General features: G+C 44.6%; 1 protein-coding gene and 1 pseudogene across 1 annotated transcript in view; both read right to left on the bottom strand.

Annotated features, from left to right (window-relative positions):
• Positions 1 to 26,365, bottom strand: part of PITPNC1 (phosphatidylinositol transfer protein cytoplasmic 1) — a 258,228-nt gene that overhangs the window by 201,988 nt on the left and 29,875 nt on the right. The window lies entirely within an intron of this gene.
• LOC103005291 (RNA-binding protein 4B-like) lies at positions 183 to 25,878 on the bottom strand (annotated as a pseudogene).

Raw genomic sequence — 26,365 nt, forward strand, 5'->3', positions numbered from 1 at the left:
GCCACGAGGTGCAGCCAATTGAAAAAAAATTTTTAAAGGAAATTAAATTTGAAAATTTGAAAATAAATAAAAATAAAGGGAAAGGAGATGTTGCAGGTAGACAGGGAGAGGGGTCAACTCCTAAGGAGAGCAAGGTAAGAGGGATTCCACTGTACAGGAAAGAGGGGCTGCCAGCATAATGCTCACCTAGGGCTGTGCTGTGGTCTTGAAGCAGACGGGACAAGTAATAGTTGTAGGTAGTTGGACACGGGAGCTGCTGCTGCCACTGCCCCTTAAGAGCGGACTCGATAAGGCTCACAGTGGTGGAGTGTCCCTATGCATCACTGTTATACACGGATTCCCCGTGGCCAACGGTGTCAGGTGCGCGCTGCTGCATACTGTTTGTTACACTGCTCGGTAACGTCCGCCACACGGCCCGTACGGTCTACTGGGCACTCTTCTGACCAGTGCCCCTCCTTCCCACACTGACAGCAGCCACTCTGGTCTCCCATCCCAGGAGCAGTCCGAAGCCGGCTGGCGGACAACTGCACGTACGTTCGTGTGCCTTGAAACTCTGTGTTGTCAAGGCCCCTGACAGCCCTACTGCATCCTCTGTCCGCTCCACGTGCACGAAGGCGTAATCTTTCACAATGTCACATTCGATGACGGAACCATGCTCCTCCAACCTGGCCCAAAGCTCTTGGTTGGTACAGGTAGGACTGATGTTGCCTACGTGCAACTTGGCTGAAGCTTTGCTCTTTTTCTTTTTTAAATAAATAAATTTATTTATATATATATATCTATGGCTGCATTGGGTCTTCATGCACAGGCTTTCTCTAGTTGCACTGAGCGGGGGTTACTCTTCGTTGTGGTGTGCAGGCTTCTCGTTGCGGTGGCTTCTCTTGTTGCAGAGCACGGGCTCTAGGCGCATGGGCTTCAGTAGTTGTGGCACGTGGGCTCAGTAGTTGTGGCACACGGGCTTCAGTAATTGTGGCGCACAGGCTTAGTAGGCTTAGTGGCTCCGCAGCATGCGGGACCTTCCCGGACCAGGGCTTGAACCTGTGTCCCCTGCACGGACAGGCGGATTCTTAACCACTGCGCCACCAAGGAAGTCCCTGAAGCTTTGCTCTTATCCTTGCCGGCTTCCACGGAGATGTTCACGCTGTGCAGCTTGTAGCGGATGGCATCCTTGGCCGCCGCCTGGTCCTCTAGGTGCACAAATCCGTAGTTTTGTGGCTTTTGTTGTTGTTGTTTGTTTTTTGGCGCAGCTTGCGGGATCTTAGTCCCCCGACCAGGGATCAAACCGGAGCCCTCCCTGGTGAAAGCACGGAGTCCTAACCACTGGAGCGCCAGGGAGTTCCCAAAGCTGTAGTTCTTAATGATGTCACATTCCAGCACCTTCCCACACTGCTCGAGGAGTCAGCGGATCGCCTGCTCCGTGCCCTCCTGGGGCAGGTTTCCGATGAATGGCGTCACCGTCCTGACAAGAGCCTCCCTGTGGAGGCGGCGGCGGTGGCAGTGGCGGCGGCTCCGGCGTCTCAGAGAACCCTAGAAAATGGCGGCGGGCGCCCGCGCCCCGGCGGCGCAACCGGGCGCTGCTCGCGCGTCAGCTCACGCACGCGCCACTGCGCGCCGCCTCAGGCTCGCGGGCGCCATGTTGCTGTTCCTGTGGTCAGTTTGTTCCTAGCAGACGCCAACAGATTTTACAAAGAGTTACAGATTACAAAACAAACATGCCAAAGATGATGATCAAACTGGGGACAAATACATAGATGGGAGAGCAGAATGCAGAACATAACAGAGGCAATTGAGACTATATAGAATCTGCTATCTAGAAAGCAAGGTGCATGCTTTAGCTGCCTTTGAAACTCTCATATTGTGAATATGGGTACTAGTCTGCTCTTTCAAGTTAAGGGTACATGGGTCAGATTCCCTCTATTGCCCTCAGCTCATCCACAACCATCCAAACGCACATCAGTTCTACCATCTTGTCAATAATATACTGTGCAAATTGGCACCCTGGAGATCTACCTTCTTGGACCTTCCCAAAGCCCCCAGATGGCTAACACATGGAGAGGACAAAAAATTTCACAGATTGTTATATACAGGGTACTAGGAAATATAGACAAAAGAACAGTAGGCTAAATGTCAGAAGATCCAGATTCTATATTCTTCCACCATTGACAAGTTAATTATATTCTCTGTATGTACAAATGGGAATAAAATGCACAGATCAGATTTTGAAAATTTAAGTGTTGCACCGTGTATGGTAATACTGCTTGAAAGTTCGTCATACCCCACACAACCTCCTGTCTACTTAGGGGCCAAATGAGTTAAAGTTGTGCTCTATTATTTTAGGGGAGAGAAGTGTCTTTGACCGTAAAACTTGAATGTAATTTACAAGAAATCATGCCTAGAGGTGGAGTACTGCAGTATATCAGATTCTCCTTCTATACATGACCTTTAATTCTGCTGACGTCTATTTCTAGCCTTTGAATAGGAGAACTTAGAACACGACCTAGAGGCCTTCATTCATCAGGCCCCCACCCTCCCACCCACAATGGATGTGGCCCTTCTCCAACAGTGAGTCACCCACCTTCCCCTCTGCTTTCTGCTTGGGTGGCCACCACCAAGCTGGGGACCCGATCTCCTGGTCTGTCTACCCAACCAGAAAAGAAGTTCCCCGCATGCAGGGTAGAGCTCATTCATCCCTGTGTTCTCAGCACCTGTCAGCATGTAAACTCAAAAAATGACCCCCAAGTGAAAGAATGCCAGGAAATTAGGGGGAAAGATGCCAAATGGCACATATTAAAAATAAAATTTTTATACTATTCTATTTTTTTAAATAAAAATTATATATACTTAAGGCGTTTGAGATGATGATTTCAGATACATATACATAGTGAAATGGTTACTACAGTCAAGCTAATTAACATATTTCTTCTCGTAGTTACCCTTTTTGTGTATGTGTGATGAGAGCAAAAATTAAATTTTAAAAGTCTCCTGTGCATTGAGTGACAGATGAGTGGATAAACAGAATGTGGTACCTACATACAATGGAATATTATCCAGCCTTGTAAAGGAAGGAAATTCTGACAGATGCTACCACATGGATGAACCTACAAAGCATTATGCTCAGTGAAATAATCCAGACACATGATGCCACTTATATGAGGTACTAGTCAAATTCATAGAAACAGAAAGTACAATAGAATGGTGGCTGCCAGGGGCTGGGGGGAGGGGGCACGAGGAGTTAGTGTTTAATGGGTACAGAGTTTCTGTTTGGGTTGACGAAAAAGTTCTGGAGATGCGTAGTGGTGATGGTTGCACAGCATTATGAATGTACTTAATGCCACTGAACTGTACACTTAAAAAAGGTTAAAATGTAAATTTTATGACACATATAACCGCAATTTTTTTTAAGTCTCCTGTGCAGTATTCCGTCTGAGGAAGGATACAGGACTGTGGCCTTTGGCGTGTTTTTAGGTGGCTATTTCTTCATAAGATGCATTCTTAAATATCTAATTGATAGCAAAGGGAAGAAAACACATTCAGCATTCACACAGCTCAGTGTCCAAATGTCCAAAGTCATTAATTTAGAAAAATACCACGAGAATCATGAAACTGATTCAAAATTTACTTCTAAACCATGAAAGCAAAAAACGAAGTGTGATTTTAATTGGGTTTTCTGGGAGTGTAAGTGTTGTCTTAGATGACTTGTTTTTTTAATTGTTGGTAATCACTGGCTACCAGTACTAACCTCACGGCCAGAAAAATAAACAGTTAAGTAATTAAAACATTCAAAACCTGAACTAGCAGAGAAAAAATGTTTATGTTTCTAACACTTTCCTTTTAGCATCAATTGTGATTCATATATCAAAAGACTAACCTTTTAAAAAGAGATGAAATAGCTTTCAGATTTGACTATTTTGGTAACCAGCTGTATAGAAAACTATTTTATCATCCCTTTTCCGCACCCCCAGACAGAGAAAGTTGTTGAGCTTGAGATTTCTAGATTATAATGTCGAAGTTCTCATGCAAGCAAAACCTCCCAGGGATGTTAGATGTCTTGTCAAGGTAAAAACAGGAAGATTTTTTTTTTCTTTGATATCTGTCAAGAAAATATAGAGGTATGCTTATTACTTTCTTTAAAAAGTTCTTTTCCCTTTAAAGAAAAGTGTTCTGTTTATTCCAATGGCAGTTTAACAAATAGTCTCAGGGTCTCAGCAAGCCCTCAAAACGGGTGATCAGAATGCAACAAGGTGACAGACTCCAAATTAAATTGACACTCCCCAGTCTAAGGCTTCAAAAGATGTGTGTACCAGCATCGTCCAAAGCAAGTCTCTGGATCACTTTTAACTTCTTCCAAATACCAAGCCTTTAAGCCAAGCTCAAACATGGCGGAGGAGAAAACGCAGGAGAAGGGACTTTGCTGTGTCAACATGGACACCCCTTAGAAGGTCAGTGCAAATCAAAGAATTACAACCCAATGGTTTTAATCGCTTGGGTGACAATGCACAGGTGACAAGGGGGAAGAGCAAAGAGATAAAAGTGTTAGTGCTTGAAGGAGATGATGCACCCACCTTTGCAGTTCAGTAAACACGGCCTAATGGTGATTTTGTCTGTGGATGGTGAGAAAGGACTTTGCACCAGAAGATCTTATCCCTTGGGAAGGACTAGATTCTAGTCTTAGATTCACAGAGTCACAAAAGAGGAGAGAATGGCCAGGTGGCTCTAAACAGATCCAGTGGAGGGGAGAAACGGAGGTAACATTATGAAGATGGAGTCGTGAATAAAGCACGCGTGAAGCACCTACAAAGGGCAGCTTCCTGGGTCCTGGAGAAGCCTGGTACCCCCCTCCCGCAAGTCGAGGAAGCTGCCCTGATTCTGGAAGCATCTGGTTCCAGATGAGAAAATCACTTCACTCTGGGTGGAAGAACCTCAGACAGCCGTACAGTCAGGGACACATGCAGACTGAGGTGATCAAAAGAAAACACCCTGATTAAGCCCACAAATCATTTTCAATAAGCCTTTCCAGAAAAGCAGTGTGGTGAGAGAAGTCCTGGGGATGTGATGTATTAGTGTGGAGACCATGGGTAACAATACTCTATTGTACATTTGAAAGCTGCTGAGAGAGTAGATCTTAAAATTTCTCATTGCAAGAAAAAAATTAAAAAACCAAAAAACAGCCGTGTGTGTGTTAGCTGGGATCCCAGGTAAAAACTTCAGAAAATAAACACCTTCAAAGAAAGGAGACTTCTCTCTGCGGTTTTGAGGACGAAGTTTCACATCCGCTGCTCCCAAGTCCCAGAAAGGCTTATTGTGCTGGGGAACTGGGGTGTGCGAGCTTTGAAGACTTAAACAAATGATCAGCTCTCTCCGTCAGAGATCCTAAAGTCTCCTAAGAGATTCCAGGTGGCAATAAATCAATAGGCTCACTCTTTACTATGTTTCTATTTCTCCTAGTTTAAAAAAAAATCTTAATCAGAAACAAAATTATTTCTTTACCAAAGGCTCCCGTTTCTGTGTGATATCCTAGTTAAACTTGCACATATTTTCTCCATTCTGGTTTTTTTTTTTGGACTCAGAACAATTTCCTCCTCCTAAGCAGAAAAGCCTCCAGAAAAAGTGTTGGTTGTGCCCTAGTTTCAGGAGGTGATGAAGAGGCAAGTCGCTAAAGCAATATGGAGAAAACTACTACTTGTGGCCCCTGGGAGAAAAAAAAAGAATCAGCCAAACAAAGATACCTAGAGTCAGACTGGAACTTCTGGAGCAATCTAAGCCTTACCTCCAAATGCCTAAACAATAGCCTCTATTTATGCACACTTCAAAAGACCTCATTGCATCAGAAGGCACCTTGCGAATAAGATTGCAGCTAATTCTCCCAGCAGCAGAAATGCACTCCCGAGAATAACAAAGCTTCGCTCTGTTATTCATAATAAGGATTAAACCCAGTGGGATAAAATACACAGTTGCCAGGTCATCTTAGTGTAGGGCTGAGCATGGAAAACTGAGTTCTCATTTCTCCTCCACTAAAGCCTGGTGGTTGGTACAGGAGCCAGGTCTTTAAACGTCCTGTGACGATTTCTTTTGCTGTTACAGGAGAAATCAGTTAACAAGGAGAGTGCTCTGACAGTTGAAGGGCACTGAATCAATATTACTACTGTCCTCAGCCCCCTGTCACAATTGAGTGCAGACCTTCAAAGGAACACATTGTTACCTAAAACTAAAAGATTACCCCAGCCCATCCCCCCACCTAAAAGGCTGCCTCTAAAGCATCAAGGGCCTGGCCCCCTATCTGTTCCACACCTCGGTTTTTCTTCCCATTCCCTCTCCCCGCCCTGACCCCTGTTCCAGCAAAAACAATCTGTTGACCCCTTGCGCACACATGACTTAACAGCTTCCGACTTACAACCTTTCTTTGCCAAAATCCGTATTCATCCTTCGAGACTTGCTTTAAAAGGGCCTCCCCATGACCCCAACCCACTGACAGCTCTTTTTTGCACATGGCTCATATTGAGTTTGCAATCAATTAAAAGTTTAATGTTCTTACTGAAATAATTCTATTTGGAATAATATGTTGTCTGGAATTTGCTTCAAAAAAAATCCAAGGATAGGTGTGGAGGGTGGGGCATTCGGGGTGGGCCCCATGTGGGTTCATCAGAGGGGTCTCTCTACTTTTTTTAAAAAGTCTTTATTGGGGCTTCCCTGGTGGCGCAGTGGTTGAGAATCTGCCTGCCAATGCAGGGGACACGGGTTCGAGCCCTGGTCTGGGAGGATCCCACATGCCGCGGAGCGACTAAGCCCGTGAGCCACAATTGCTGAGCCTGCGCGTCTGGAGCCTGTGCTCCGCAACGGGAGAGGCCACGATAGTGAGAGGCCCGCGCACCGCGATGAAGAGTGGCCCCCACTTGCCGCAACTAGAGAAAGCCCTCACACAGAAACGAAGACCCAACACAGCCATAAATAAATAAATAAATAAAATTAAAAAAAAAAAAAAAGTCTTTATTGAATTTGTTACAATATTGCTTGTGTTTTATGTTTTGGTTTTTTGGCATGTGGGATCTTAGCTCCCCTACCAGGTATTGAACCCGCAACTCCAGCACTGGAAGGCAAAGTCTTAACCACTGGACCGCCAGCGAAGTCCTGGGTCTCTCTACTTTTGCTTATGTTTGAAAGTTTCCATAGCAAAAATCTGAAAATTTTAGTGTCACAAAGCTAGCTAAGGACAACCAACATTCGAACTCAGATTGCCTGACATTAAGAGCAGAGCCCGCTAGGCTGTTCTATTGTTTTCCATGAATTATTTCATAGTTGCTGTTACTGCTTTATTTCACTGTATCCAGCTGTATTCATTATTCATTTGACATGAAAAGCCCGGTTGCTCTCCTCAAGGAGAGCAGGCAGTGTAACTGGGGACACAGGTAAACAGATAAATCACAGCAGAATCAGTGAGTGTAACAGCCAGGATAGGAACCGAGTGGAAACAAACAAATTTCTATGGGAAAACAGCAATTAAGCCTACCTGGGGAACTCAAAAAGGCAGCCCAGCCGGGAGCTGTTATCCCAGGTGGAACTCGAGAGCTAAGCAGGGACGTCCAAGGTGAAGGAGTTTGGGGACAGGAGCGCAACTCGGGCAGAAGCTGTGGTGTGGGCAAAGACGCAGTCCTGAAGAGGCGTGATGAGGAAGGAACAGGGCCAGGTGGGTCAGATGCCCTGGTGAGGTAAGTGGAGGCCCAGACTGTGACGAGGCTTGCAGCCAGGCCAACAGGGTTGGATTTTACCTCTTAGACAATCAGGAGCAAATGCGGAAGTGACGCGATCACGGTTGGTCTGTTAGGAAGGTCACGGTCAGCTGTGCACCTAACAACCTGGAATGGGCTTTTGCAGCAGGTCATAGCCAGGATTAGGTACAGAGAGACTGAGGTACAAAATTTACGGGGACACCAAAGAACTCAGCGATTCAGATGACCCGCCTTGGACAATGGGAGAAAATGGGTGGGGGGCTTTGCAGTTTTCTGTATCAAATAGTAACCGGATTCCCACTCCACCCTCCTGCCCGTGTGATTTCCACTCGGCCCATGTTAGCTTCAGTCCTGCGTCATGGAATATGGCCCCATCTCTGCAGAGCAAATCAGAGGCCAGTTCAGGATTATGGACAGTTTAAGTGACAATAAGGGTGAGGCGTCATCCTGATGAACCATCAGGTGCGGAAATGCACTCAAGAGAGACTCACAATGATGGAGGAGGCCTTAATAAATAAAAGCTGCTACCAAACCTAACTTTTGGATGGCTTCGGAAGGCTGAGTTGCTCTGAGAGGGAGGTACAGAGATATCAACTTGCCTTCCATGGCCCGGCCCAGGCAAGGAGCTATGACTAAACAGGAAATCGGTTACTGAGCAGTTGAACGGATGTATGAGTGTTCAAAGCGCAAGCACCAGGCTATACTCTGAGACATTCTACAAAGTGAAAGCAGAGCTGTGTTAACCCTGACAGATGTGTAAGAGACTCGTGTAAGAGGCAGGACCTGCTTGGGTCTCCTGAAGAACTAATTCTCTGTGAGTAACTATGAATTATTCAATGCTATGGTTTATTGGGCATCTACTATGTGCCCAGTATATCACAGGCATATTTTTTAAACCACCCCAGAGCCCTGCAATGGAAAGCGCTATCTTTATTTTACAAAAGGAAGCTCAGAAAGGTTGAGTTGTGAGCCTGAGTTCATAGAGCTGGTCCTAAAGGAGCTAGAATTCAAACCCAGAGCAAAGTCAGGCTTAGAGTAAGGAGAAACTTTTCCTTTTGAGAGCTCAGTGACGTTCTGGTTAGAGAGAGGTGAATGAGTTTGAGTTCGCCAGTGCAGTGTCAGATCCTGCACTCAACATTTTGATATTTTATTCAGCATGGGAATATTTTGCATTAATGATGATTTTTAAAATACAATGGATTAAAAATATTATTCATTATGATTATTGAGTTTGGGGGAATCCCCCTTCAATTTGGGTCCCTGGGGGCGTGTCTCACTAGCCTCACCCTAGTTTTGGCTGTGTTCCAGGCTGCAGGCGACCTGTGATAACCTGAATGCAGCCTACAGACAGCTCTCATTTTAGGCAGACTTTTCACTCTCCTCCTGCCTGCCTGATAAGTTTTACATCCAAAGTTATTATCTACTGGGAAAGAGGTTTTGGGTTTTGAGGGTTTTTTGGTGTTTTTTTTGTCTGAGTTGGGTCTTCGTTGCTGCACGTGGGCTTTCTGTAGTTGCGGTGAGAGAGGGCTACTCTTCATTGCGGTGCGCGGGCTTCTCATTGCAATGGCTTCTCTTGTTGTGAGCACGGGCTCTAGGCGCATGGGCTTCAGTAGTTGTGGCTCGCGGGCTCTAGAGTGCAGGCTCAGTAGTTGTGGCTCATGGGCTTAGTTGCTCCATGGCATGTTGACCGGGGATGGAACCTGTGTCCCCTGCATTGGCAGGCGGATTCTCAACCACTGTGCCACCAGGGAAGTCCCGCCCCCCACTTTTTTTTTTTGACTTGCTTGTTTGTTTCTTTTGATTTCCTGTTCATTTTATTTTTTTCCTTTATCTTCTTTCTCTATTCATCACTGGCTGGGATACTTATAAGCAAGAAATGTGTCAAAAGGTGATACATTGGATAACAGGATGCAAAAAATTCTACACAACCCATAACAGGATGCAAAAAATTCTACACAACCCATGAACATATTCAAACGCACTCAAAAAGGAAGCGTCTTAAAATAATTTCACGCCCCCTTCCCAGGGCTGCAGAATATATTTATTTCTATAAGAAATTAGCTTCCAGGGCTTCCCTGGTGGTGCAGTGGTTAAGAATCCTCCTGCCAATGCAGGGGACATGGGTTTGAGCCCTGGTCTGGGAAGATCCCACATGCCGCGGAGCAACTAAGCCCACGCGCCACAACTTCTGAGCCTGCGATCTAGAGCCTGCGAGCCACAACTACTGAGCCCGTGTGCCACAACTATTGAAGCCTGCACGCCTAGAGCCCATGCTCCACAACAAAAGAAGTGCAACAAGAGAAGCGCACTGCAACAAAAGAGTAGCCCTCGCTCACTGCAACTAAAGAAAGCCCGCGCACAGCAACAAAGACCCAACGCAGCCAAAAATAAAAAAAAATTAAAAAAAAAAAAAGTTAGCTTCCATAAGGATCAGCCCTTCACACATCTGCTTTACAGAATTGTCTCTGAGAAAAACAAATACCGTATGCTAACACATATATATGGAATCTAAAAAAAAAAAAAAAAAAGGTTCTGATGAACCTAGGGGCAGGACAGGAATAAAGGCGCAGACGTAGAGAATGGACTTGAGGATACGGGGAGGGGGAAGGGTAAGCTGGGATGAAGTGAAAGAATAGCATGGACATATATACACTACCAAGTGTAAAATAGATAGCTAGTGGGAGGCGGCCGCATAGCACAGGGAGATCAGCTCAGTGCTTTGTGACCACCTAGAGGGGTGGGATAGGGAGCGTGGGAGGGAGACGCAAGAGGGAGCGGATATGGGGATGTACATATGCATATAGCTGATTCACTTTGTTATACAGCAGAAACTAACACAATATTGTAAAGCAATTATACTCCAATTAAGATGTTAAAAAAAAAAAAAAAGAATTGTCTCTGAGCCCTATTACCAGATACAAAATTAAATACTATGAGCTGAGGCTGCAGGTTGTACTGGTAGCTGGAGGGTGAAAAGTCATCCTTTTTCCTTTTTTTTTTTCCCTTGAATTTTATTTTATTTATTTATTTTTCATACAGCACGTTCTTATTATTATCTATTTTATACATATTAGTGTATATATGTCAATCCCAATCTCCCAATTCACCCCACTCCCCCTTCTTTCCGCCCCTCTTTCTAAACTTCTGTTTCTACAGTGTGGTACTGTTGTGACAAAACACGGGTTTGAGGAGGAAAACAGCCATGCCAACAGCAAACACAGCTGTTTGGAATCCTAGTCTGCATTTTTTTAAATTAACTAAATACAGTTCTTGGTGCTTTTAAAAATCAGCATTAGGAAGCTCATCAGCTACACAGGAGAGAAACTGACATAGAAATGGATACTGTCCAGGTACACATGCCCAACCAGTTTTGCATTTCAGCCCTGATTTCAATTAAAGAAGCATTCATTCAGTACCTACTGTGTGTCCAGAGGCGACCAGGAATTTGTATCACTAAGACAAAGGGCCAGGTTTCCTGGGAGAGACCGAGGCTCAGCAGGGTATCACCACCTGGACCCGTGTTTTATGGAGGAGAGTGCAGTCCATTAGTTTAATTAAAAAAAAAAAAAAAAAGCTTGATCTCAGCCCATGTACACTTTCTACAGGACAGGCCAAGAGAAATTTATAGGAGCAGCGGGGCTGGGCCCCTGGCAGGATTACGATAAAATAAAATTTTTGTGGCCTGGAGTTTCCTCTCACTGTTCAGCAGTTTCAACCTCTAAACAAAACAAAACAAAAAAAATTAGTAGCAATAAACCATCAGCAGGACTGCTTTTTGTTGCTGCGGCAGAGGATTATATGTCTGGATTGCTCCTCCAGTTCTCCTAACTTGACCCAGCTAATGAACATTTAAAAGGAAGGAAGGAAAAATTACCTCTGAGCTCAGAAAATCAATGTTAAAAGTCCAGATTCTAAAATCCACACGTTCTATGCATTCGAAAGTCACTTAGGCTCTCACTCAGGAACTCCGTCCTTCTCATGCAAATTCTACCAAAGATCTTAATTAATCTGGTTTCTCAACCTGCAGGAGCTTAGAAGGCACATGACAGAAGGGGCGTCCATGCCACTGTACATGGCTGCTTATAATTATCACAATTGGGGCTATTTAATGATGGTCAGGGCAGATAACGGCCCTATTCATTCATTCACTCACTCATTCATTCATTCAACCAACATTCATCAGACGCCTCCTCTGGGCTACTAGTGCTCCTTCAAGTTCCTGGTTAAGACCACCCTCCCTGATGTTAAGGGAGGTCTACAGAGCTGTCAAAGCTCCTGATAAGACTCCCACCCTCCACCCCAGTGCAATCTCCTCAGAGACCAAAGACCCTTAGGAGCTGCATTAGTTTCCTGTGGCTGCAATAACAGAGTAATAATTCCACCTGAGTCACTTAAAGCAACAGAAATGTTATTCTCTCACAGCACTGGAAGCTAGAAGTCCAAAATCAAGGTGTCAGCAGGGCCACACTCCCCCTGAAGGCCCTAGGGAAGAATCCTTCCTGCCTCTTCCAGCTTCCGGTGGCCCCAGACGTTCCTTGACTTGCAGCTGCATGTCCCCAACCTCTGCCTCCACCTTCACAAGGCCATCTTCTCTGTGTCTGTGTCCTCTCTTCATATAAGGATCCCAGTCACCCTATATCCAGGATGATTTCATCTCGAGGTTCTTAACTGACTACATCTGCAAAAACCCTATTTCCAATAAAGGTCACATTCTGAGGTTCTGGGTGGACATGAATTTTGAGGGGACACTATCGGACCTACCACAGAAGGCTATCATTAAACTAACTGAGTAACCCACCTCCCCCGAAAGGCCAGCAGAACAAATCCCTGAACCTCAACATCCCTGAAGTCCAAGAATCCCTAGTGCCCTTCTATCCCTGCTCTTCCTCTTGCCTCAACTTTCCATACAGCAAAGAGACAGAAATCAAATCATGTCACTCGGCCTTTCTCGCCTTCTGAGGTGGCCCACACTCTGTCTGTGGAGTGTGTTTCTCTCTAAATAAATCTACTTCTAACCTATCACTTTGTCTCTCACTGAATTCTTTCTGCCATGAGACGTCAAGAACCTGAGCTTCATTAAGTCCTGAGACCAGGTAAGTGATCTCAGCTGGAAGACTGTGGGTTTTGGCCAGGTTCGAGTCCCAGCTGCGTGGGTTCAAGTCCCAATCTGAGGTGCACGGTTTCAAGACTACATGTCAAGATTCATAATCTTGCAGGTCTATCAGTGGATGTCCAGAGTGAGAACCTTCCCACCTCCAAAACAAGCATATCAAAAACAACCACTGTGGGCTTCCCTGGTGGCGCAGTGGTTGAGAATCTGCCTGCCAATGCAGGGCACACGGGTTCGAGCCGTGGTCTGGGAAGATCCCACATGCCGCGGAGCAACTGGGCCCGTGAGCCACAATTACTGAGTCTGCGCGTCTGGAGCCTGTACTCCGTAACAAGAGAGGCCGCGATAGTGAGAGGCCCGCGCACCGCGATGAAGAGTGGCCCCCGCTTGCCACAACTAGAGAAAGCCCTCGCACAGAAACGAAGACCCAACACAGCCATAAATAAATTAAAAAAAAAATAAATTTAAAAAACAAAACAAAACACAGAGGCCCTCCATCACTGCTCAACCATTGTTTAAAAAAAAAAAAAAAAAAAAAAAAAAAAACAACCACTGTGGGCTTCCCTGGTCGCGCAGTGGTTAAGAATCCACCTGCCAATGCAGGGGACACAGGTTTGAGCCCTGGTCCGGGAAGATCCCACATGCCGTGGAACAACTAAGCCCGTGAGCCACAGCTACTGAGCTCGCATGCTGCAACTACTGAAGCCTGCGTGCCTACAGCCCATACTCCACAACAAGAGAAGCCACTGCAATGAGAAGCCGCACACCGCAGTGAAGAGTAGCCCCCGCTCGCTGCAACTAGAGAAAGCCCGCGCACAGCAACGAAGACCCAACGCAGCCAAAAATAAATAAATAAATTTATTTAAAAAAAAAATCATGTCACTCCCCTGCTTATAACTCTCAGTGGCTCCCGCTGTAGGGGGCCACATCCCAAACTCCTGGCCAGGCCCCTGAAGCCCTTCACAGTCTGTCCTCTTCATCCCTCCATCCCCTCTCCTCCCCCTGCCCTCTCTTCACCCTGTCTGTGCTCCTCCTGGTCACCCAGCTCTACCCTTACTCTCCTCCTTGTTCAAACACACCAAGGTCATTCCAGCACTTGCTGACCCCTCTGTCTCCCTCTACCTGGACGGCTGTCCTCCAGATTGTCACTTGGATCCTACCATTGTTCAAATGTCAAATCCTCAGAAGAGCCTTCTCCATCCATCTTATTCAAAATAGCACCCATAGGGACTTCCCTGGTGGCACAGTGTTAAGAATGCAGGGGACACGGGTTCGAGCCCTGGTCTGGGAAGATCCCACATGCCGTGGAGCAACTAAGCCTGTGCGCCACAACTACTGAGCCTGTGCTCTAGAGCCCGTGAGCCACAACTACTGAGCCCACACACCACAACTATTGAAGCCTGCACGCCTAGAGCCTGTGCTCTGCAACAAGAGAAGCCACCGCAATGAGAAGCCCACGCACCGCAACAAAGAGTAGCCCCTGTGGGCTTCCCTGGTGGCACAGTGGTTGAGAATCTGCCTGCCAATGCAGGGGACACGGGTTCGAGCCCTGGTCTGGGAAGATCCCACATGCCGTGGAGCAACTAGGCCCGTGAGCCACAATTACTGAGCCTGCGCGTCTGGAGCCTGTGCTCCGCAACAAGAGAGGCCGCGATAATGAGAGGCCCGCGCACCGCGATGAAGAGTGGTCCCCACTTGCCGCAACTAGAGAAAGCCCTCGCACAGAAACAAAGACCCAACACAGCCATAAATAAATAAATTTAAAAAAAAAAAAAAGAGTAGCCCCTGCTCGCCACAACTAGAGAAAGCCCACGTGCAGCAACGAAGACCAAACGCAGCAAAATAAATTAATTAATAAACTAATTAATTAATTAATTATAAAAATAAAATAGCACCCATATTAAATGAAGTGTAGGTTTATTCTAATATATCATTATTGGTTTGCAGGATTCCAGACAGCATTGGAAAAGACATAGAAAAGGCTTGTCAATCTATTTATCTGCTCCATGATGTCTTTGTTAGCTGAAGAAGCCCAAGTTTAAATTGGGAAAACTCATGGAGCTACATGGTAAAGGTAGTAGTTCTAGAAAAGCTACTGGGGATGAGACAGGTGCTAAAGTTGAACGAGCTGATGTGAGCCACCAGTCCAAGAATCTGTTTAAAATTCAGACTTTTAATGGTGACAAATAAAAGATCTTATTTGTGAAAATAAAATAAAATAAAATAAAATAGCGCCCATACCCACACCCACAGGCACCTTAGGTCACTTGATGATATTACCCTAATTTGATTTTTCTTTATTACACTCAATACCATCTGAAATTATATTATTTATTTCTGTGTTCACTTATTTACGGTCTGTCTCCACCAGTAGAATGTCAGCCCCATGAGGACAGGGACGTGCCTGGAGGGCTTCCCAGTTTAGTGAGGGCACACAGACATGTAAAAAGCAGTGACACTCATGGGGCCAGACACTGTGGGGGGATTTCATCTTCACAACAATCCTACAAGGTAGGTGCTATTATTATTCCCATTTTACAGATGAGGTAACTGAGGTTGAGTCACTTGTCAAGGGGAGCCAGGGCTCAAACCAGATGGTCTGAGTATAGATCTGTGCTTTTGGCTTCTAGCCTACCTCCCCAGAAAAGATGACAGCATTTTGCCAAGGGGAACGTAAAGGTTTTGTTACAGGCCTGTGAGAGCCGGAAGAGGAAACTCTGTCTGAAAAGGGTTGAGAGCATCCCTTTGCTGGTAAGCTAATGAGTTCCTGGGCAGAGGAGGCAATCAACATGTGCAAATGGACAGGCAGTAAAACAGAGAGCGGCAGAGAGCCGATGGCATTCAAAGGGATGCAAAGAAGTTTCTGGTCATCCTATGTGAGCAGGAGGAGGGGACACAGGACCCTAGCTCCATAGCTGAAGTGTCAGCATTAAGTCCGTTGCTGCAAGACTCATTCCCAAGCTGCAGCCCTGGTTCTAAGCGCTAAACGCTTGACCTCCTTAACACATGTAATCAAGGTGCTCTCTTAAACCAGAGTTTCTGCTTCTGGGCTCCAGCCTTGCTCTGCTCCATCTCCTTGGAGAGCCAGGCTCTGTTCTGAGCCCCAGTAGCAGTGCCACCTGTGGCCTCTGCTGACAACACCCCCATTCAGCCTGTACTGTACTTCTGCTGGCCGCCGGACTATTCTTTGTATGCGTCTTCTCCCTCGGCTGGGTGGTCCTCTGATGCAACTGCCTGCAAGCTTGGCTGATCATAGCAGCCACCGCACTCTCCCTATGTGGCGTCACCCACGTGTCCAGACGTGCCCCTGCAGCTGCAGCTAAGCCCTTTGCCTTCCCTACGGCACACTTGTAGCTCTGTCTCCTCTCTAGATCTGGCTTCCATTGGTCTGGCTCAAGCAAGAAGACAGGAAAACTATAAAAAGCAGAAGAGGGAGAATCATTTAGTGCAGAAGCAATTGGCTCTTTTGCCAAATATCTGCAAGCCGTGTTCCCATGATTCATGCAGGTCTCGGCTCAAATGTCACTTCATCAAAGGCCTTCCCCATCACTTTCCCCATCCCTACTCCCTGCTCCTTTATCCTGCCTTTTTTTAATCTCTACCTGACATTACATTATATTTTTATGTTTATACGTTATTGTCTGGGTCCTCCCATGCAGAAGGCAGGAAGTTTCTGGTGGCCCCAGGCGTTCCTTGACATGTGGCTGCACATCCCTAGTGCCCAGAGCAGTGTCTGGCACATAATAATCACTCAATAAATAGTGGTAAGCTAAATGAGAACAACAGTCCCACAGAGCTGAAATCCACAGGTAGGATACACTATAATAGCTGATATTTACAAAGATCTCTCAAGAGATCAAGGCAGAGGAGTATTTATTTTTTTCTTAGAGTTAATTTTTTTTCTTTGATGTTCAGAAAGCCTGTAACAAAGTTTCTAGAACATAGCAAGCCCAGCAAAATGTTAGCTATTATGATAGAAAACATCCTAGAAAAATTTATACGATTTTGTTAAACCTTCCTTATCAGGCACACCCAGCTTGTTTCCTGAGAGTTTCAGATAGCTGGAACTTTCCTGGAGGGTTAATCCACTGGGGAAATACAGGGGTGTGGTTGGTGCCACCTGAAACTGAAAATATCAGACTGAGCCAAACAGAGGACATTTTAAATACAGGTGTTGCTGAGGAAATAGACATACAACCCGCTGTCCAAAAAAGTCACCACTTCAAAGATAAATGAAGAAAAGGTTTTCAGACTTATTCACGTAGAGCCCTTGGAGATCTAAAATGTGTGAGTTATGCATTCCTCCGGCTTTATGCTTTTAAGTAAGGGATAAATCTACATTAGCATTCAAGGGCCACAGAAACCAGTCTGTTTTACAAATTACCATGTAATTAAACAGAAGCACATCTTTCCCCTATTCTTAGTATTCCGCTCACCCATCTAAGTCCTCTCTAGCCAAAACCACAACTTAAAAACTGCAAACTCATGGCACTGTCAAGGAATATTTTCTAACTGTCCCCTAAAACTGCCAAACAAGCTGTGTTCCCGTCATGAATAAGGGTATAAAGAGGCTGACAGGAGGTTAAACGATGGGAGAAAATGTAAGAAGGGTAAATCTCAAGGGTGAGACAATACAGGAAAGTTTTTTTTAGAAAAAGCATTGTTTATGTTAATGATCCTTAAAGGGACAGTTCATCAAAAGTAGAAACACCTAATAAAGGTCTTTCAACGTTCCAAGTTTTTTATAGCACAGAGCAGCAGCAGAGAGTTAATGATCCTGAGATGTTACCGTTTATAAACTCCACTGCATGGGAACTGTCTTAAATTCTGTATAAATCTTATCTCTATACCTGTGAAAGGTACCCCTTTTGCAGGTGAGCAAAATGGGGCTCAGAAAAATTAAGTGATTTGCCCCCAAGTAGCTGGGATTCAGAGCTGCAATTGTGTTGTTCCAAAGCGGGGCTGGGGGGCTCTCTCGGCTGCCAGGAGAATTCCTCAATGATTCCCAAATGCTCCTGCGTCATCAAGTTTGCACAGGTTCAAGGCCAAACGGAAAAAACAAAGCCAGTATAGTCTGTTCTCCTAAAGCTAAATTTACTCACTATTTAAATCCTGAAATTGTATCCTTCCTAATGTTTCATGTTCAAACATTCTTCCACAAAAGAAAGGATATTTCAACACGAAAACTCCCTCAATAATAAAAACAAAATTTTAACATGAAAAATTAATAAAAAGAATACTGGAAGTTTTAAATAGCCTTACTCTGCAACATAAAAAGTGGATGATCTTACATCAAGTGCCAAAATTTCTTTTGAAATTTTACTGACCCATGAAATAAAAGACTAGCACCATTGCACAATAGTCAGTATTTTTCAATTTACCCATCAGGGGTTCATGAGGTCATTTTAGTTGGTCAATACCTTCATTCTCTTCTTCCTTTCTTTCTTTTTCTTCAGTAAAATAGAATAGAAAAATAGAAAACATCAGGAGATAAGCAGAGGTAGCACAAAGGTTAACTAATACTTCATGAAACGCTTGTTTTAATTGTATAAATACATAAATGCATGTTTGTACTGGGTCGGGATGTAAATTGTACAATATATATTTCTTACTGTGGGTCACAGACAAAAAAAAACTCTGAAAGCCTTTGTACTGTTTTTCTTAGAGTAATACATATTCATAATTGAGCATTTGTAAAACAGACAAATTATAAGAAAGTTTAAAATCATCTATAATTCTGTCACAAATGACTATATTAATATTTTTATCTCCTAAGCATAGTATGTTTTTATATTACACAGACACTAGCTGGACACACAAACACTAAATATTCCTAAGTCCTCTAATGTAGCACCATGATTTAAATAGAAGACTGATCCTCAATGGCTGTGTGCCACAAATGGCAGGGAACGCTCTTATTTTTTTTGTTTTTCTTTTGGCCACGTGGCTTGCGGGATCATAGTTCCCTGACCAGGGATCGAACCCAGGCCACAGCAGTGAAAGCGCTGAGTCCTAACCATTGGAAGGCCCGGTAATTCCCGTGGGGGCGGGGAACCACTCTCTCTCTCTTTTTTTTTTTAAATTAATTTATTTACTTTTGGCTGCGCTGGGTCTTCATTGCTGCACGCAGGCTTTCTCTAGTAGCAGGGAGCGGGGGCTACTCTTCGTTGCTGCGCGCGTGCTTTTCATTGCGGTGGCTTCTCTTGTTGCGGAGTACCGGCTCTAGGCGCGCAGGCTTCAGTAGTTGTGGCACGCGGGCTCTAGACAACAGGCTCAGTAGTTGTGGCGCATGGGCCCAGCTGCTCCACGGCATGTGGGATCTTCCCGGACCAGGGCTTGAACCCGTGTCCCCTGCATTGGCAAGCAGATTCTTAACCACTGTGCCACCAAGGAAGTCCCTAAGGGGGAACACTCTTAAACAAGATGAAATAGTGCCATTTCAGATTCTGAGGCATCCATCAATCTCTGTGATTACATCAGTTGATAGGTGGAATTGATTTCTATCTACCTGCTCACAGAAGGAATGCAATCTTCCACCTTAAAAGTAAGCATTTGATTCCACCATGAACATTTTCATGTTCAAATCAGATTATATCAGATCAAATCAGATTATATATTTGCTTGGAATTTTGCTTCCAAGTGTTAAATACGGTTTATTTTTAGCCTTGGGAGTGATGGAATTTGTGTTAACAGGTCCTGGTGAGAATAATCAGTTCACAGCCAAGCTCCGGGTGCAGCCAATGTTCACGTGCAATGAAGGATGACTTTGAAAATCCGGCAAATCCGGATCACACGCTCTTGTGAGAGGAGTCGGAGGAGGTTTTCATAGTGAGAAACTGTAAATTGTGGGAAAGGAGTAAAGTAGCCAGCATCTCACAGCGCCACAAAGCCCTACGTATTAATGTGAACTCATTCCAGACAACCAGGAGAACTTCTCCCAGGGGGAACTGGGACTAGGAGAGAGTGGCCTGGGATAGCACCTCCACGGTAGGTATTAAGGAATCAAAGGGACCTCACACTTGCATTTGCTACAAAGGAGAGAAGCACGGAACACGGTGCTGAGAACGTCGTTGGCAAGTGAAAGTGAACTTCAACGTGCATAGGGATTCCAACATTATCGATTAATTTGTTTCATATCAAACATGGGTGCCCTTACCAAGCAATGCAAATGAGAAATCCAATTTTCAGGAAATAAATGTGGAACACTTATATAAAAATTAAATAAGTTGTAAGAAAACATTGTGATACTTCAATATAGAAACTCTAAACATATATTTATATTCAAATGAGTTTCTTACTCCAAAGTATAATTTTCATACTTTGAAGGGTACAGGAAGTTTATGATGATCTATGCAGGTGTCAGCAAACCAGAGGTTGATGGCCAATGGCCTATTTGGTAAATAGAGTTTTATTGAAATGAGGTCTCATACTCATCCCTCTAACCTATTGTCTATGGCTGTTTTTGAGCTTCAGTGGCAGCATTGAATGATTGTGCCAGAGACCTTGTAGCCTGCCAAGCCAAAAATAGTCACTAGCTGGCCCTTTAAGAAAAAGTTTGCCTAAAGTAAACTGGATTTCTGGTGAAGCAATGCACCTTCTGAACGGGTGGCAGGTCTTGAATAAGCTGTAGCTATTTCTGAGGACCTCATCTTCCTGCACAATGAACTAGTGATTCTTCTTTCTCTGCAGAGGTCATTTATACAGGGGCATATGAATAGCTGTAAAATGTAACAGGAACACCAGTGGGGTTTGGATTGGTGTTAAAACCAGTTTCACAGAAGTGTGACTTTCAGATCTGCAAGGAATCTACTCAAAACCTCTTCTGTGAAACTGATCCAGATGTTTCAGCACTGAATCCAAATAAGGACCAAGACACTCAAGAAGGAACACTGAGACTCTCTTCATGTGAGACTCAGACCACATATTCCTTCCAGGCTGGAGAATACAAATCTGGAGCCTGCTTTTGAAGGAGCTACAGAAACTCTCTTCTTTTCTTTAGCAACCTTCTCCTATTTGCCCTTTACCCCAGAACCCAGGATGGAAACCGACATAGATACAGCTGGGAGCACACCCATTTCATTCAACGCAGGTGAACCACGTAACCCTGTAGGTTGAAAGTACTAGTGACCATATTTCACCAGCTCTCCCCAGCAGGCATGCTGGTGGGGGTGAGGGTGCTCCAGGCAAATATTACCTCCCCCAGGCAAAGCCCTGCAAGATGATGGCGAGTATTTCCCCAATCCATCATGATCCTTCTGTCTGTTAGGGAAAAGACCTTTATGCAACTTGTCTTGCTTGATTTGAAAGCCAAACCCAAATCTCAATGCCATCCTGACAATATTTCTATTAAATAAAATCCTCCCGTCTTGTTGGGAGGTTTTTAAATCAATCTGCCACAAAAAGCTTCTGAACAAGTTAACACAGACGCCTGACTCACTCTCCAGCAAGCACTCCTCCACGAAGAATCAATGGACTTTGTTCAATCTATCAAAACAGTTAGCAGTTGAGCAGTAACACAATTAAAATTCAGCTCTTCCTCGTACTCTTTCCCATTTTTAAAAAGAAAAAAAAAAAGGCAAGGATGCTGAAGTCTTGGGAGTAACAGAATTAAGACCTAGCTGCTGGGTTCAAATCTGAGCTTCATCCCTTAGGGAAGAGCCACAGTTGCTAAATGCATAAGCCACAGAAGGCACTGAGGCACGGCCACACAACCACTCTTTCTCAGCCTACTTTTATTTATTTTTTTATTGAAGTATAGTTAATTTACAATGTTGTGTTAGTTTCCAGTGTACAGCGAAGTGATTCAGTTATACATGTATATATATATCTCTATTCTTTTTCAGATTCTTTTCCATTATAGGTTATTACAAGATACTGAATATAGTTCCCTGTCTCAGCACACTTTAAAACATGAGCACACTGAAGCTCAGAGGGTTGACGTGACTTGTCCAAGGTCAAGCACCTAGTAAGAAGCGGCAAAATTGGGATTCAAATTCAGTCTATCCCCAAAACCCTATTTTGTTTTGTTTTCTCCCCCCAACTCTATGTAATGATAGCTGGACAATGTTAAAGGTCTACGACCTCCTCTCTTACTGGGACAGCCCTGGGGACGTGCTGTTTTGTTTTGCTCTCTGCCTCTCCTTTTATTTGTATTTTATTTTTCCTTGCCTCTCCTTTCAGTCTTTCGAAGCATATATCGGTACAGCCTTTCTTCAGATGATTTGGTTTAAGCCTCTTCATTACAGTCACAAGTGAGTCATACTTCCTGCAAGTTATACCAGCTCACCTTGCTGGGTTCCAAGGGTTCACAGATATTAAGCTCTCATACTGTGAATCTTAACTTCAATTTGAGGTCATTTCCTGTTGGCCTCATGTATCATCTACATGTGGAATTTGCCTCTCGATAGCATCTCTGGAAGGTCTCTAATTGCCTTGGCCCTTCTAGACTGTGAGCCCCATCAAGGAAGGATTTGCTGGCTCACTCACCACTGTATTCCCAGAACCTGGTAAATATTGACTAGATCAATGGACACTGTGCCTTCACCACATTTCAAGGAGGTAGGGAAACTAAGGCACAGGAAGATTTAAGATAACTTCTCTAAGACCACAAAAAGAGTGGGACTTCACATAAAGCAATTTAAGAACAGCCATAACCTGGATAAGGTGTCATCTGATAGAGCAACCTGGTTCTTTCCCTAATGCCATGCTATACAAAGGGGTTACGAACAACATAAATGGGTTTTTTTTTTTTTTTTTTTTTTTTTTATTTTTGGCTGTGTTGGGTCTTCGTTTCTGTGCGTGGGCTTTCTCAAGTTGTGGCAAGTGGGGGCCACTCTTCATCGCGGTGCGCGGGCCTCCTCTCACTGTCGCGGCCTCTCTTGTTGCGGAGCACAAGCTCCAGACGCGCAGGCTCAGTAGTTGTGGCTCACGGGCCCAGTCGCTCCGCGGCATGTGGGATCCTCCCAGACCAGGGCTCAAACCCATGTCCCCTGCACCGGCAGGCAGACTCTCAACCACTGCGCCACCAGGGAAGCCCCATAAATGGGTTTTGAAATTTACTATCTGCTTTTCCCAAGTCTTTGGCACCACGATAAAAGACATTGATCCTATGCTGTACGTGTGAATGAATCCAACACAGGGTGAAAAACTAACAGTTCTTTTTCCACCTGCCAAGTCCTCACAAGCACCATAAAGAAGAAAGCCTATGCTCAGCCTACCTGGAAGGGAAGAAGCCAGGGAGAGGTGTGCAGAGGTCTCCCAAAGTACCATCTTCCCCCTTGCACCCAGAAGGACCCTAAAAGAGCACTGAGGCACAGCCACACGACCACTCATTCTCAGCCCACTTTTATTTATTTTTTTATTGAAGTATAGTTGATACTATTCAAAACCTCTTCTGTGAAACTGATCCAGATGTTTCAGCACTGAGTCCAAATAAGGACCAAGACACTCAAGAAGGAACACTGCGACTCTCTTCATGTGAGACTCAGACCACATATTCCTTCCAGGCTGGAGAATACAAATCTGGAGCCTGCTTTTGAAGGAGCTACAGAAACTCTCTTCTTTTCTTTAGCAACCTTCTCCTATTTGCCCTTTACCCCGGAACCCAGGATGGAAACCCACATAGATACAGCTGGGAGCACACCCATTTCATTCAACATAGGCAAACCACGTAACCCTGTAGGTTGAAAGTACTAGTGACCGTATTTCACCAGCTCCACAAATGGACTGGAGATGAGTACGTTCTAGTTAACATCGTGGACAATGCGTTATTCATGGATGGTGAGATTCTTAGTAGGTTCATAATGAATTAGGACCCACATTAGGCATTTCTGATTTTCCTTCCACTGCATACAGACTGTATAAGTAGAGGACTACTGATTTGATCAGAAGAAATACTGGAAAATCAGCCTGAGTACCAAGGCACGAAGTGCTTCCATGAGGAGAAAATATATAAATGTCAGGAAATGCACTGGAAATAAAAACACAAGCAGAGGGCTTCCCTGGTGGCACAGTGGTTGAGAGTCTGCCTGCCAATGCAGGGGACACGGGTTCGAGCCCTGGTCTGGGAGGATCCCACATGCCGCGGAGCAGCTAGGCCCGTGAGCCACAATTACTGAGCCTGCGCGTCTGGAGCCTGTGCTCCGCAACAAGAGAGGCCGCGATAATGAGAGGCCCGAGCACCGCGATGAAGAGTGGCCCCCACTTGCCGCAACTAGAGAAAGCCCTCGCACAGAAACGAAGACCCAACACAGCCATAAATAAAAAAAAAAAAAAAAAAAAAAAAAACACAAGCAGAAAATTGAACGGATTCGTGTCATGTGCCTCCAAGAATTTAGAGATCTTGCTACACACTGAGATTTTTGCTCCAATGTTTCTGGCTGCATTCAGAGGCATGCCGACAGGCCGTGACTTAGTAATTCCTGAGAATCTTCCTTTGAAGGTTTTCAAATCGCATTTAATACAAAGCATGTCATAAAAAAGGCTCACTAATCATTGATCAATAAAATATATTCCCTTCCATGGAGTACCTTTTTATACCTCCAATCTGAAAAGCATTGCTTTCCTGACACCCCCTTGGGAATCAAAGGCAGATTAATGTCAGGCCCACAGAGCACAAAGGAAAACGTCTCTGATAACTTTGTGCTTTATGTACAGCCAGAGGTGGATCATTCTGGAATAAAAGAATTTTCTTAAAATGAGTCCATTTACTCTGTAATTCGGAAAAAAAGAAGGACTTCCCTTTCTCAGAATTTTCCTGATCCCATATTTAAAGTCAAAACTAGAAAGTATCCCAAATAAGCATGAAAGACTGGCTAGCTCTTAGATCTAAAGCATGCACAGAATCCACAAAACTTGAGACAAGGACACAGAGAAGGATGCATGAGTCTGGCACAGCAACTTGAGGTAATGTTAGCTGGATATAAATCTGTCTTCGTAGGAAATACACCCTATCTATGCTCTACCCAAGAATTAGGAAACTTCTAGAATCTGTGCCAATGAAACAGAGCTGATTGAACAATTCAGAGAGAGCTTCTACTTCTCTGCCACATATACCTATTTTCCCCCTCATCCCCTGCACCTGCTGCCAGCCTTTTCCAACCTCCTATGGCCATCTTTCTTGCTTCCACATTTTTCCTCTCCTTTTCTCCTTCTCCCTCTAAGCAAGCTTTTAGTTGTGGTTGCAGGCCACCATCTCTGCTTAAATTCACTGAATTATCAATCCAGTGTTAATCTGGGCAAAGAAGGTGCGGTCCTCCGTCCCTTACAGATCAGCTGGCATAAAAAGAGCTAGTTACTTTGCAATGCCAAGCTAGACCCAAGTAACATGAAGTTCTCACAGGCTGAGAGATCTCTGAACACAACCCAAGGCATCAGTACTGTATGTTTTCTCTGGTCAAGGGCATTCATTTTCATCATGATTATATTAAGAAGAATCCCTAAAATGACTGCCATCCTTGGTTGCTAATGCCTTTCTTTTTCGTTTCCTCCCCCTCTAACAAGACTGTTTCACAGAACGTGTAGAAATCTGCCTACCTATCCAAAAAATGAAAAATGTGATGATCTTCTGATAGGAACTTTTTTCATGAAACACTGAAATCCCATTTCCCTGCACTGTGAATGAATCCAACACAGGGTGAAAAACTAACAGTTCTTTTTCCACCTGCCAAGTTCTCACAAGCACCATAAAGAAGAAAGCCTAATTTCTAGGTCATTACTTACTAAGCAAAGTTAGAATATTCCATTTAAATGTAAAATTGTCTTCTCCTAGGACTGGCAGAGCAGCGCTGCCATAAACAAACAAATTGAGCAAGTGAGAAATTTAGTCTCTAATAAAAATAGGTATGGGGGGGCTTTATAATAATCTGCAAGGCAATAAGCAGATCTTAGTCTACTACACAATCATCTCCTGATAATGAGGTTATGGTCTTAGGAGCCTCAAGACCTGAATCATCTGTCAGTGAGATTTATGACATGCACTTCCCAAGGGAAGGGTACCCCTAATACGTTGTCGTATTCCACTGACGAAGCAGTCAGGGCCCCCATGTCTGCGGGAAACCAGAGAGACCTTTTCCACGGTGCCAAGTACAAAAGTATGCTCTCAGGGGGACAGCTGATGAGAAGTTATTTTAAAAGTGTGCAAATATATATGACCCACCTCAAAAGACATCCAGAATTTTATAGAAAATAGAAGAGATTCAACCCAGGCCTTTCAGTACTCTGGATTTGTGGAGCAAGGGGCCTTTTAGAAGATCAGGAAGGCTGGCAACCAAGAGACTATACGTAGGTCATGTTAACTCTGCCTCTGCTTTCGTTGCCGACACCACTTTGAGCTTAGGAACCAGGAGGGTCCTGGATGTTGGGACTATTTATAAATCCTTACTTCTCAAATATGGCAGGACCCTATCCAGGTACATCAGCATCCCTGTACCCTGAGAACCCCAACAGGAGGCTGGGGGCCGGAGAATCTAGGCAGAAATACACTGCATCTGTCCCAGCTCCCCATGACCGTCTCGTTTTCGCTAGGTTTATG

The sequence above is a fragment of the Balaenoptera acutorostrata genome, chromosome 20 (assembly GCF_949987535.1).
Source record: "Balaenoptera acutorostrata chromosome 20, mBalAcu1.1, whole genome shotgun sequence".
NCBI classification, from domain to species: domain Eukaryota; kingdom Metazoa; phylum Chordata; class Mammalia; order Artiodactyla; family Balaenopteridae; genus Balaenoptera; species Balaenoptera acutorostrata.